This window comes from Lolium rigidum, chromosome 1, assembly GCF_022539505.1.
Source record: "Lolium rigidum isolate FL_2022 chromosome 1, APGP_CSIRO_Lrig_0.1, whole genome shotgun sequence".
NCBI lineage: Eukaryota > Viridiplantae > Streptophyta > Magnoliopsida > Poales > Poaceae > Lolium > Lolium rigidum.
The window spans coordinates 260,284,423-260,298,083 of record NC_061508.1 but is presented as its reverse complement, the minus strand read 5'-3'; positions in this window follow the sequence as shown (position 1 = coordinate 260,298,083).

Sequence of the window (13,661 nt, the reverse complement as noted above, 5' to 3'; positions counted from 1 at the left end):
ACAAGAGGCCCTGTGTAAATTAAAGGAAAAAATTTAAAAACTAAGGAAGAGTTTTATCAAGGAAGGGGTTCTTCTCTTCTTCAGAGGCATCTTCCGATTTCTTTGCCATGCTGATGGTTGCTGCAGCGCTATTGATTTCGTCAGGTGCTTGGGCAGTGATTGTTAGCATCTTGCCGCCTCCTATCTCTTCTGCTTTGGCCACTGCCGAAACTTTTTCCGCCGATGCTTTTGCTGCTGGTGCTTCAGGAGTTGGCTTCTTCTTGATCTCCCTGTCGAGTTTTTCCTCCTTGATTTCTTGTATCGTCAATTTTGGCGGGGGGTCGACAGTCCCTTGCCGTGGCCCAAACTTTGCAGCAATCCTTTGGAAGTCACGATCACAATTGTCCGAGCGCGAGAAGCTTCCGTAGACTGTGATGTTTGTCCCGTTGTTCCCTGGCATCTTCAGCTTGAGGTATGCATAGTGCGGTACAGCCATGAACTTGGCATAAGCTGGTCTCCCGAGTATGGCGTGATACTGCGATTCCCAATTCACGACTTCAAACTCGATCTTCTCCTTCCTGAAGTTGTCGGGTTTGCCGAAAATGACGTTCAGGTATGCTTTGCCAAGAGAGTATGCTGGAGAAGTAGGGAGTATCCCATGGAAGCGGGTATCTGAGTCTTCCAACATTCTCATGGTGATCCCCATACTTTGAATTGTGTCGAGGAATATCAAGTTGAGTCCACTTCCTCTATCCATGAAGACTTTGCTCATCTTGAACCCTCCTATCTGTGCTTCGACCACTAGGGCGGCGTGCCCTGGCTTTGGTATAGTCATCGGGTGGTCCATTCGACTGAACGTGATTTCCTGAGACGACCATTCGACATATTCAGGAATGTTCGCCATGACGCTTTCTGCCGAGTTGATTTCTCGGGTGAGCTTCTTCATCTCTCTCCTTGAAACACCTGTCCTGTGGATCATATTCATTTGCCCACGTGGCGGTGGAAACGCCTCGTTGGGTTGATGAGGTTGAGCTTGTTGTACTTGATGCTGTGACGGGGGTGGCGGTGGTGGTGGTGGTAGGCTGTTTCGGCCTGCTCGCTGGATGAGTTCATGCATATCGAGGAACTGCCGACAATCCCTGAGCAGGTGGCTAGACTTTACTTTTCCATCCTTAGAATCGGTATAAGAATGTAGGTAGCAAGGGGCGTTGATCTGTTCAGCGTAAGGTAATTTGGGGGTTCTCTGAGGTCGTGGCTTATAGTTGCCACGGTTCCCAGAGTCGTTCCGATTACCGTCCTGCCGATCGTCTCGCCTGTTGTCGTACCGATCATCCTGCCGATCAGAGTAACCTGCGGCCACCAAGTTATTGTCATCGTAACTGCGGTTCTTCCTTCTCTTGTTCCGATCCCTTCGGCCACCCGAATCATTTTTCGGCTGGTCATCCTCTTCATCGTCACTGCGCTGTCGTGGCTTTCGGACGTTGTCTTCACCATCGGCCCAGCTGTTGGCGATTTCCATTAACTTGGTTATGGTTTTCGGCTTCTTGCGCCCAAGTTCTTCTATATAGCTTTCACGTCGGATGCCATCACTAAAAGCGTCGATTGCTCTGTCGACGGATACGTCTTCCGCAGCATTCAGGAGTTTGGTGAACCTCCCGATATATGCGCGCATCGATTCTTTCTGCTTTTGCTGACAGTGCCGTAACTCCTCGATCCCGACGGGCCTTTTGTAGGTTGCTTGAAAGTTAGCGACAAAGGCTTCTACTAGGTCATCCCATGACTTGATGGAACCCTTCGGCAGCCCTCTGAGCCAGGCTCGTGCTGAGTCCTTTAGGTAAAGCTGCAGGCATTGCATTGCTGCTATCTGATTCCCTTTTTGCAGAATTACTGTCTGCAGATAGTCCTCTATCCAGGACCTCGGTTCCTGCTGCCCATCATATTTGGCGGCGTCGGTAGGTGTAGGTTTGAACTTCTTGGGTGGCATCGCCTCCCGAATTTTGTAGCTCAAACAATCGGCTCCTCTAAGCTCGCCGTCGTTCTCCTGGGTCTCGTCCGAAGAATCGCTGTCAAGTTCTTCTCTGATGGCTCGTCGTCGCCTTGCTTTGTCGATCCTACTCTGTGTGATTTCGTCCCGAGCATCTTTTGCGCGATGTTTTGACCCGTTGGCCTGCAGGGTCTTCTCTTTCGGTGGAACTAGATTATGTCCTAGTATCGCAAGACTCTCCAAAGCGCCACGGTGGGCCTGAGCTATGGATCCTTCGGGACGCTGGTTAATGAGGTATGCTGCAAGATTGGCTGTTGCTCCTGCGACGGTTTTTGGCCGTGGCATGCCCGCGGTGTCCGTGGTCATAAAAGACTTGGTCAGGTTTGATGTTATCTCCCTTGCGTCATCTTCCGAAAGCCTGGACATCCTCGATCGATGTTTGCCTCCTCCGTGGGTACTTCGAGAGGCACTCCCCTGCGAGCCCCTTCGTCGCTCGCTGGACCGGTCTGCCGCAGATAGGTGTTTCTCGAGGGTGGCTTGCTCCTTAGACAGGCGCTCCCGATTTTTCTCCAATATGGAGCGGTAAGCGTTGAGTGTGCCAACCGTGGTTCCCGCCGAAAGCGGTGTGTTGTTGAGCACGGCTGCCTTGGCTGCTGCCCACTCTTCTTCTGTAATGGTGTGGTCGCTATTGTCATTGCTGGCGCTATCCCCAAAACTAGCCCGCCTGCTGGAACGGGGGGTGCGTTCTCCGTCTCCCCTATTAGCGACGTAGACTTGGAGGGGCGCCACTCTTCGGGTGTCTCCTCGGGCGACGCTATCGATGCTGTCCTCTCCCGACGAATAGTAGGCGTTGCAGATGAATGGCGTGTCGCTTGACCCTAGTCCATGCCTGGTGTCGCAGTTCACGCAGTAGTACGAGGTCATCTCCGAGGGCACGGGGTCATCAGATCCAACCGACATGGAGGATGCCGAACGAGGAGTCGATGGCGCGGACGGACTCGACGGGTTTGTCAGACCAGCCGAAAGGTCGGGTGTCGATGATGCGCTTGGGCTTGTTGATCTGGAGATAGGAGATTCCAGCAGCCGGAGGATTCCTTCTGAGTTGACGTTGTAGTGGACGCTCCCGAACGCCATCTCCATGTTGCCTTGCAGACCAGAGAAGGTGGAGCCAGATGATTCGCTGTGCGGGGTGAATTCGTAGGAGCCAAAACGGATCGGGCTTCCCAGATGAGGCGATGATGGTGCTGATGAAGCTGCTGATGACATGACGGGTTCAGCCGATGTCCGATCTTGTGCCGACAGGGTTCCCACAGACGGCGCCAATTGTCGAGGGTACTCCTCGCCAATGCCCTCCGATAGGGGCTTAGGGTTGATGGAATCCTGTAGGCTGACACGAGACATCGGTTCACAGACAAGCGGGGAGAGCGATTTACCCGGGTTCGGGGCCCTCGATGAGGTAAAACCCTTACGTCCTGCCTGTCTGTTCTTTGATTATGATGACAATGGGTTACAATGGGGTGCCGAATACTTCGGCTGAGATCTAGTCGAGATTGTTATTGCTAGGGCTACCTAGCTCTAAGCTTTTCCAGGCTAAGATTGCTAAGATTGTTCGTGTCCCTCGGCAGCCCCTCTCCTGGCCTTTATATAGGAGGCCAGGTCTCAAGAGGTCTAACCGAATACGACTAGATTTACAGTAGTTTAGATCCAATCTTTCCTTGTTTGTTTGCTTCCTTGTCTTGCCCGTCAAGGAATCTTCTGGTGCGCCGACCTAGTGGCCCATCTCGCCTTCAGGCATCTTCATGGGTCTCCAATTTGTCAATACCGGATAGGGCAATACTGGTTACCCGAAGGGTAATGCCCACGTCATGCGGATTTTGTGCTTGGGAAGGTGCCTCAATCGTCGCGGTTTCCATTCCAGCGGTTTCTCTTCCGCGGCGGTTGCACACGTACGACGGTATTTCGTCAATCCAATGCGCCCTTGGATTGGGTTCAGCCTTGGGCCGCACCGGCGCGAAACGCGAAAGAAGGCGTTCGATTTTGCTGTCCTGGCGTGCGGGCTGCCTAGGAATACAAGGTTGTGTGTTGCATCCGCGCAGACACATTCACGGAGCAAATTTGGGCCATGTTTACATCTCCGTAGACATGTCAGACATTTTGCGTCAGGCCACTGTGGTGGGTGCAGACCCATCTATCGACTGCACGGATTTAAACGGTCACTGTGCGTCCATTTGGGTCGTGCTGCTGGAGATGCTTTGGAAAAAAAATCGTACGTTTTGTATAAACTGAAATGCAAGCATACATGCCCTTGGAGAACTTAACAAGAAAACATTTTGATATGAGACTAAGGTTCGCAATTCAAAGTTAACAGGACCTTGGTGCTCATATTTTGGAATATCCTCTAATAAAAAGTGTAGGAATCATATGTCAGTGCATAAGTATAATCCTATATTGGAGGTAACAAAACATGTATGGTTGAACCCTAAGAAAATGTACGAAATTTCTTGAAGGATTATATGCTTGTCATATAAAAAAGTTGCATTAATTAGCACTATCCTAATATCTAGTTGTAACTACAAGCAGAGTAGTCATCATATGAAAGAAAAAAATAGGCTATAGGAGAAATATTAATGACCTAATAATCATCTTAAATACTAATGAAGTTTTCCTGAATAAAATGTTAATCCCAATGATCCATATTAGTTTTCTGCGTGTTCAATGAATTTAAATAGATTTTAGGCAACATTTTACCTAAATTGGCATCAATTGATTTGGATTGGAGTACCTTATTCAGTCAATGGTGCATCCGCAAAGTCCAAACAGCGGCGATTTAATAAACTGGTTCCGCATAAAATTCCAACTGAGTTGGGTACATGTTTTGTTGCTCTAGGTTGGATCAATAATCAAGTATAACATGGCTGTTATGAAAATCAGTTATATGTATTATCGCACAGAAAACATGTACATTAACTTAACTTGCACCTTTTAATTTCAGTTATATTTTGGTTGAACTATCTTGGTTGCGCATTGAGGGTTTTGCAGACATTATAAAAAGGGAATGGAATTGCATAACTTACGGGAATAGTCCTATGGAGACATGGCAAAAGAAAATTTGTCATCTTAGGAGTTTCCTTAGAGGATGGGCAAAAAATTTAAGTAGTCTTTATAAAAAAGAGAGGGACCACTTGCTTTATCTAATTGATATACTTGATAAAAAAAGCTGCCTCTAGTGATTCTGAACGTGGTGAACTCAAGAATGCAAATGATAGGTTAGGTAAATTAAGACGCGATGAGGATTCCAAATGGGCTCAGAGATCTAAGGTTAAACATATCCAAGAGGGAGGTGATAATACGAAATACTTTCATCTTATAGCCAACGGTAAGCATAGAAGGAAGAAAAAAAATCAGCTAGAACAAGATGATGGAACTATTGTTGGCCGGGCAAGATAATCTAAAGGTTTACATTACTGAATATTACAAAAGTTTATTTGGGCCTCCAATCCCAAATCATTTTTCCATGAGGGAATCAGACAAGGCTGATGTCCCCCAACTTTCTACTGAGGAAAACAATATTCTTGCCGCTGACTTCACCGAGTAAGAGGTGTATGATGCAATTATGCAGATGGAAAAAAATAAAGCATTGGGACGAGATGGTTTCCCGGCTGAATTTTACCAAATGTTTTGGAATGTGATTAAGGTTGATTTAATGAGAATGTTTGAAGATTTTCAAAATGGTGAATTACCTTTATTCCATCTTGACTTTGGAACCATTATTATATTACCTAAAAAAGAAAATGCAATACAAATCTAACAATACCGACCTATTTGTCTTCTAAATGTAAGCTTCAATATATTTACTAAGGCAGGCAGAAATCGAGTGTCGGAGGTAGCACACAAGGTGGTTAAACCGACGCAAACGGCTTTTATGCTAGGGAGGCATATTTTAGAGGGAGTAGTGATTCTTCATGAAACCATTCATGAGATTCATAGTAATAAGATGGATGGTATTCTTCTTAAGATTGACTCCGAAAAGGCATATGATAAGGTTAATTGGGATTTCTTGTAACAAGCTCTGCGCATGAAGGGTTTTGACTCCAAGTGGTGTCAATGGGTCCAAAATTTTGTAAGCCGTGGAAGTGTAGGTGTTAGAGTAAATAGTGATGTTGGTCATTACTTCCAAACAAAAAAGGTTTAAGACAAGGGGACCCTTTATCTCCGATTTTTTTTTAACATTGTCGCTGATATGCTAGCAATTATTATTAATAGAGCCAAAGAGGACGGTCAAGTTGAGGGTCTTATTCCTCATCTAGTTGAGGTTGGTGTGTCTCTTTTATAGTATGCGGATGACACTATTATTTTTATGCAACACGATTTAGAAAAAGCTTTAAATGTGAAACTTATTCTTTGTATGTTTGAACAACTTTCGGGGCTTAAGATTAACTTTCACAAGAGCGAGATCTTTTGTTTTGGTAAAAAGAGGCCGGGGATTGATGTCTACGTTCCCCCTCCTTTCCTGTAGACAGTGTTGGGCCTCCAAGTGCAGAGGTTTGTAGAACAGCAGCAAGTTTCCCTTAAGTGGATACCCAAGGTTTATCGAACTCAGGGAGGAAGAGGTCAAAGATATCCCTCTCATGCAACCCTGCAACCACAAAGCAAGAAGTCTCTTGTGTCCCCAACACACCTAATAGGTGCACCAGTTCGGCGAAGAGATAATGAAATACAGGTGGTATGAATAAATGTGAGCAGTAGCAACGGTGCCAGAAAAGTGCTTGGCGTGTAGTTGATGGTGGTGGTATTGCAGCAGTAACGCTAGAGTAAAACGATAAACAAGCGAGTAGTAACTCAGCAGTATTTAGGAACAAGGCCTAGGGAATAGACTTTCACTAGTGGACACTCTCAACATCGATCACATAACGAACGGATAAATGCATACTCTACACTTTTGTTGGATGATGAACATATTGCGTAGGATTACACGAACCCTCAATGCCGGAGTTAACAAGCTCCACAATAATGCTCATGTTTAAGTAACCTTTAGTGTAAGATAGATCAACGCTACTAAACCAAGTACTAACATAGCATGCACACTGTCACCTTCATGCATATGTAGGAGGAATAGATCACATCAATATTATCATAGCAATAGTTAACTCCATAATCTACAAGAGATCACGATCATAGCATAAACCAAGTACTAACACGGTGCACGCACTGTCACCTTTGCACACATGCAGGAGGAATAAACTACTTTAATAACAAATCACTAGAGTAGCACATGGATAAATTGTGATACAACATGCTGCAATCATAAAGAGATATAAATAAGCACCTCACTATGCCATTCAATGAGTAAGTATTCTGTGAAATCTAGCCTAAGAGACCCACACGGTGCACACACTTGTCACCTTTACACACGTGGGACGAGGAGTCTCCGGAGATCACATAAGTAAAACCCACTTGACTAGCATAATGACATCTAGATTACAAGCATCATCATATGAATCTCAATCATGTAAGGCAGCTCATGAGATTATTGTATTGAACTACATAGGAGAGAGATGAACCACATAGCTACCGGTACAGCCCCGAGCCTCGATGGAGAACTACTCCCTCCTCATGGGAGCAGCAGCGGTGATGAAGATGGTGGTGGAGATGGCAGCGGTGTCGATGGAGAAGCCTTCCGGGGGCACTTCCCCGCTCCGGCAGCGTGCCGGAACAGAGATCCTGTCCCCCAGATCTTGGCTTCGCGATGGCGGCGGCTCTGGCAGGTTTCTGTGGGTTTCGTCAATTGGTGTCGATGTTTTCGATCCAGGGGCTTTTTATAGGCGAAGAGGCGGCGCCAGGGGGTCGAAGGGCTGGCCAAACCCTAGGGGGGCGCGGGCCCCCCCTAGGCCGCGCCGGGGTAGGGTTTGGTGGCCCTGGGCCCCCCTCTGGTCCTTCTCGTGTGTTCTGGATGCTTCCGGGGATTCTAAGATCTTTGGCGTTGATTTCGTCCGATTCCGAGAATATTTCGTTACTAGGATTTCTGAAACCAAAAACAGCGAGAAAACGAGAACCGGCACTTCGGCATCTTGTTAATAGGTTAGTTCCGGAAAATGCACGAATATGACATAAAGTGTGCATAAAACATGTAGATAACATCAATAATGTGGCATGGAACACAAGAAATTATCGATACGTTGGAGACGTATCAGCATCCCCAAGCTTAGTTCTGCTCGTCCCGAGCAGGTAAAACGATAACAAAGATAATTTCTGGAGTGACATGCCATCATAAACTTGATCATACTATTTGTAAAGCATATGTAGTGAATACAGCGATCAAAACAATGTATATGACATGGGTAAACAACTGAATCATAAAGCAAAGACTTTTCATGAATAGCACTTCAAGACAAGCATCAATAAGTCTTGCATAAGAGTTAACTCATAAAGCAATAATTCAAAGTAAAGGCATTGAAGCAACACAAAAGAAGATTAAGTTTCAGCGGTTGCTTTCAACTTGTAACATGTATATCTCATGGTATTGTCAATATAGAGTAATATAATAAGTGCAATAAGCAAGTATGTAGGAATCAATGCACAGTTCACACAAGTGTTTGCTTCTTGAGATGGAGAGAAATAGGTGAACTGACTCAACAATGAAAGTAAAAGAATGGTCCTCATAGAGGAAAAGCATCGATTGCTATATTTGTGCTAGAGCTTTGATTTTGAAAACATAAAGAGAGCATAAAAGTAAAGTTTTGAGAGGTGTATGTTGTTGTCAACGAATGGTAGCGGGTACTCTAACCCCCTTGCCAGACAAACCTTCAAAGAGCGGCTCCCATTTTATTTTATTTTTGGATGGCACTCCTTCCAACCTTTCTTTCACAAACCATGGCTAACCGAATCCTCGGGTGCCCGCCAACAATCTCATACCATGAAGGAGTACCTTTTTATTTTAGTTTTATTATGATGACACTCCTCCCAACCTTTGCTTACACAAGCCATGGCTAACCGAATCCTTCGGGTGCCGTCCAACAATCACATACCATGGAGGAGTGTCTATTTTTAGTTTGTTAATTTGGGACTGGGAATCCCATTGCCAGCTCTTTTTGCAAAATTATTGGATAAGCGGATGAAGCCACTAGTCCATTGGTGAAAGTTGCCCAACAAGATTGAAAGATAAACACCACATACTTCCTCATGAGCTATAAAACATTGACACAAATAAGCGGTAATAAATTTTGAATTGTTTAAAGGTAGCACTCAAGCAATTTACTTTGGAATGGCGGAGAAATACCATGTAGTAGGTAGGTATGGTGGACACAAATGGCATAGTGTTGGCTCAAGTATTTCGATGCATGAGAAGTATTCCCTCTCGATACAAGGTTTAGGCTAGCAAGGTTGTTTGAGGCAAACACAAGGATGAACTAGTACAGCAAAACTCACATAAAAGACATATTACAAGTATTATAAGACTATACATCGTCTTCCTTGTTGTTCAAACACCTTACTAGAAATTATCTAGACCTTAGAGAGACCAATTATGCAAACCAAATTTTAGCATGCTCTATGTATTTCTTCACTAATGGGTGCAAAGTATATGATGCAAGAGCTTAAACATGAGCACAACAATTGCCAAGTATCACATTACCCAAGACATTATAGCAATTACTACATGTATCATTTTCCAATTCCAACCATATAACAATTTAACGAAGAGGAAACTTCGCCATGAATATTATGAGCTAAGAACACATGTGTTCATTTGAACCAGCGGAGCGTGTCTCTCTCCAACACAAGCATGATGTAATCCAATTTATTCAAACAAAAACAAAAACAAAAGCAAACAAACGAGACGCTCCAAGAAAAAGCACATAAGATGTGATGGAATAAAAATATAGTTTCAGGGGAGGAACCTGATAATGTTGTCGATGAAGAAGGGGATGCCTTGGGCATCCCCAAGCTTAGATGCTTGAGTCTTCTTGATATATGCAGGGGTGAACCACCGGGTGCATCCCCAAGCTTAGAGCTTCCACTCTCCTTGATCATAGTATATCATCCTCCTCTCTTGACCCTTGAAAACTTCCTCCACACCAAACTCGAAACAACTCATTAGAGGGTTAGTGCACAATTTAAATTGACATATTCAGAGGTGACACAATCATTCTTAACACTTCTGGACATTGCATAATGCTACTGGACATTAGTGGATCAAAGAAATTCATCCAACATAGCGAAAGAGGCAATGCGAAATAAAAGGCAGAATCTGTCAAAACAGAACAGTTCGTATTGACGAATTTTAAAATGGCACCAGACTTGCTCAAATGAAAATGCTCAAATTGAATGAAAGTTGCGTACATATCTGAGGATCATGCACGTAAATTGGCATAATTTTCTGAGCTTCCTGCAGGGCAGTGGGCTCAGATTCGTGACAGCAAAGAAATCTGGAACTGCGCAGTAATCCAAATCTAGTACTTACTTTTCTATCAACGGCTTAACTTGGCACAACAAAACTCAAAACTAAGATAAGGAGAGGTTGCTACAGTAGTAAACAACTTCCAAGACACAAATATAAAACAAAGTACTGTAGCAAAACAACACATGGGTTATCTCCCAAGAAGTTCTTTCTTTATAGCCATTAAGATGGGCTCAGCAGTTTTAATGATGCACTCGCAAGAAATAGTATGTGAAGCAAAAGAGAGCATCAAGAGGCAAATTCAAAACATATTTAAGTCTAACATGCTTCCTATGCATAGGAATCTTGTAAATAAACAAGTTCATGAGGAGCAAAGTAACAAGCATAGGAAGATAAAACAAGTATAGCTTCAAAAATTTCAGCACATAGAGAGGTGTTTTAGTAACATGAAAATTTCTACAACCATATTTTCCTCTCTCATAATAACTTTCAGTAGTGTCATGAGCAAACTCAACAATATAACTATCAAACGAAACATTCTTATCATGAGTCTCATGCATAAAATTATTACTACTCCCAACATAAGCATAATCAATTTTATTAGTTGTAGTGGGAGCAAATTCAACAAAGTAGCTATCATTATTATTCTCATCAAGTGTAGGAGGCATATTGTAATCATAATCAAATTCACTCTCCATAGTAGGTGGCACCAAAAGACCACTATCATTATAATCATCATAAATAGGAGGCAAAGTATCATCAAAGAAAATTTTCTCCTCAATGCTTGGGGGACTAAAAAGATCATGAAAACCAGCTTCCCCAAGCTTAGAACTTTCTATATCATTATCAACAATGGTGTTCAAAGCGTTCATACTAATATTACTACCAGACATGCAAACAAGATTTCATAGGTTTTTTAATTTTCGCATCAAACAATCCATGTTTTAAATCAGGAAATAGAATAAGAAGCTCACTGTTGTCCATTATGCCAAACTAGTGTAAACAAGAAACAAAAAGATGCAATTGCAGGATCTAAAGGAAATAGCTTCGAGCACACACACGACGGCGCCAGAAAAATACTTTACCCCGGGACCGTAGTATGAGAGCCTTTTACCTTTCCTCCCCGGCAACGGCGCCGGAAAAGTGGCTAGTTGCCGGGGTTGCCGTGTGTGTGTGCCGTTTACCTTTCCTCCCCGGCAACGGCGCCGGAAAAGTGCTTGATGTCTACGTTCCCCCTCCTTTCCCGTAGACAGGTGTTGGGCCTCCAAGTGCGAGAGGTTTGTAGAACAGCAGCAAGTTTCCCTTAAGTGGATACCCAAGGTTTATCGAACTCAGGGAGGAAGAGGTCAAAGATATCCCTCTCATGCAACCCTGCAACCACAAAGCAAGAAGTCTCTTGTGTCCCCAACACACCTAATAGGTGCACCAGTTCGGCGAAGAGATAATGAAATACAGGTGGTATGAATAAATGTGAGCAGTAGCAACGGTGCCAGAAAAGTGCTTGGCGTGTAGTTGATGGTGGTGGTATTGCAGCAGTAGTAACGCAGTAAAACAGTAAACAAGCAGTAGTAACTCAGCAGTATTTAGGAACAAGGCCTAGGGAATAGACTTTCACTAGTGGACACTCTCAACATCGATCACATAACAGAACAGTATAAATGCATACTCTACACTTTTGTTGGATGATGAACATATTGCGTAGGATTACACGAACCCTCAATGCCGGAGTTAACAAGCTCCACAATAATGCTCATGTTTAAGTAACCTTTAGTGTAAGATAGATCAACGCTACTAAACCAAGTACTAACATAGCATGCACACTGTCACCTTCATGCATATGTAGGAGGAATAGATCACATCAATATTATCATAGCAATAGTTAACTCCATAATCTACAAGAGATCACGATCATAGCATAAACCAAGTACTAACACGGTGCACGCACTGTCACCTTTGCACACATGCAGGAGGAATAAACTACTTTAATAACAAATCACTAGAGTAGCACATGGATAAATTGTGATACAACATGCTGCAATCATAAAGAGATATAAATAAGCACCTCACTATGCCATTCAATGAGTAAGTATTCTGTGAAATCTAGCCTAAGAGACCCACACGGTGCACACACTGTCACCTTTACACACGTGGGACGAGGAGTCTCCGGAGATCACATAAGTAAAACCCACTTGACTAGCATAATGACATCTAGATTACAAGCATCATCATATGAATCTCAATCATGTAAGGCAGCTCATGAGATTATTGTATTGAACTACATAGGAGAGAGATGAACCACATAGCTACCGGTACAGCCCCGAGCCTCGATGGAGAACTACTCCCTCCTCATGGGAGCAGCAGCGGTGATGAAGATGGTGGTGGAGATGGCAGCGGTGTCGATGGAGAAGCCTTCCGGGGGCACTTCCCCGCTCCGGCAGCGTGCCGGAACAGAGATCCTGTCCCCCAGATCTTGGCTTCGCGATGGCGGCGGCTCTGGCAGGTTTCTGTGGGTTTCGTCAATTGGTGTCGATGTTTTCGATCCAGGGGCTTTTTATAGGCGAAGAGGCGGCGCCAGGGGGTCGAAGGGCTGGCCAAACCCTAGGGGGCGCGGGCCCCCCCTAGGCCGCGCCAGGGTATGGTGTGGTGGGCCTGTGCCCCCCCTCTGGTCCCTCTCGTGTGTTCTGGATGCTTCCGGGGATTCTAAGATCTTTGGCGTTGATTTCGTCCGATTCCGAGAATATTTCGTTACTAGGATTTCTGAAACCAAAAACAGCAGAAAACGAGAACCGGCACTTCGGCATCTTGTTAATAGGTTAGTTCCAGAAAATGCACGAATATGACATAAAGTGTGCATAAAACATGTAGATAACATCAATAATGTGGCATGGAACACAAGAAATTATCGATACGTTGGAGACGTATCAGGGATCAATACAGATTTCTTTTTGGTTGTGAGATCGGTACTTTTCCTTTTAAATACCTTGGTATACCTATTCATTATCGCAAGTTGAGGAATGGTGAATGGAAACCTATAGAGGACAGATTTGAGAGGAAATTGAGTAGTTGGATTGGAAAGCTTTTATCTTATGAAGATCGTATAATTCTAATTAACTCGGTTTTAACAAGCTTGCCCATGTTCATGCTTTCATTTTTTGAGATTCCAGTGGGAGTACGGAAGAGGTTAGACTACTATAGATCGCGTTTCTTTTGGCAGAGCGATGGTTATAAGAGAAAGTATGGGTTATCTAGGTGGAATATTATTTGTCGCCCAAAGGACTAGGGGCTCGGCATTGAAGTCTTAGA